Here is an 837-nt window from a genome sequence, read left to right as displayed (position 1 = left end):
ATATTTATAAGCAAAATTGGTGAACGGGGAAGAAAACAGCTGAAGTGACTGAAAATACCGTATTTATTCATTCATTCAAATGACTATCATTTTTTGAGCTAAAAAGCATTAAAAATGTAATTATCAATAACCCGTGTACAATACTACCCCCCTAACACACACACACACACAATTTTTTTTAGTTTACTTGATGTTGGGACCTGGAGGTTTTTTCCAACAAAAATTTAGTTGTTTTGTGCAATGACATCTTAGTAATTTTAGTGTATTTTACCAAATTTACAGCATATGTCTCAAAATACTGCACTGATCTGGCATCACAGAATTAAAATGTAACTTGTTGAATCCTCAAACTCTGTATTAGTTTGTGAAATATAGTTTTGCTGTTCTCAATGAGAGCTCTGGACAATGTGTGCAGACTTTCTCATTACTCAACCTTTGTTAGCTTTTGCCACATTTGGGGCTGGGTGTCACTGCAATTTTTCACTTCATGCTGAGAACAAAATCCAAATAGAGGAGGCCCCCGGAGGAGGTCATGTGAGCGCCAGATGATGGGATCTGGACTGTTGCCTATGAGGACGTTGCATATTAAAAGATCCAAGCGTTGAAATTTAAGCGCCAGGACAGAAATTTGACCACACCAGTGAYCCTTCTCTATACAGACCAAACTAATCCCTGGTAGCTAATGAGCCACCTGGTCTTTGTTCACTAAGTCTTCTCTGAAAAACTCCTAAATCCACTCTGGACAGATGATCCAAACTTCTTCATTAATGGTTGTAAGCTGCATTAATTAATCACCTTGATAGTCTGGTCTTTTGTTGCTCTCACATAACTGTAAGA

This window comes from Austrofundulus limnaeus, unplaced genomic scaffold (assembly GCF_001266775.1).
Source record: "Austrofundulus limnaeus strain Quisiro unplaced genomic scaffold, Austrofundulus_limnaeus-1.0 Scaffold224, whole genome shotgun sequence".
NCBI lineage: Eukaryota > Metazoa > Chordata > Actinopteri > Cyprinodontiformes > Rivulidae > Austrofundulus > Austrofundulus limnaeus.
The sequence above is the reverse complement of the archived record's forward strand: the minus strand, read 5'-3'. Positions refer to the sequence as shown.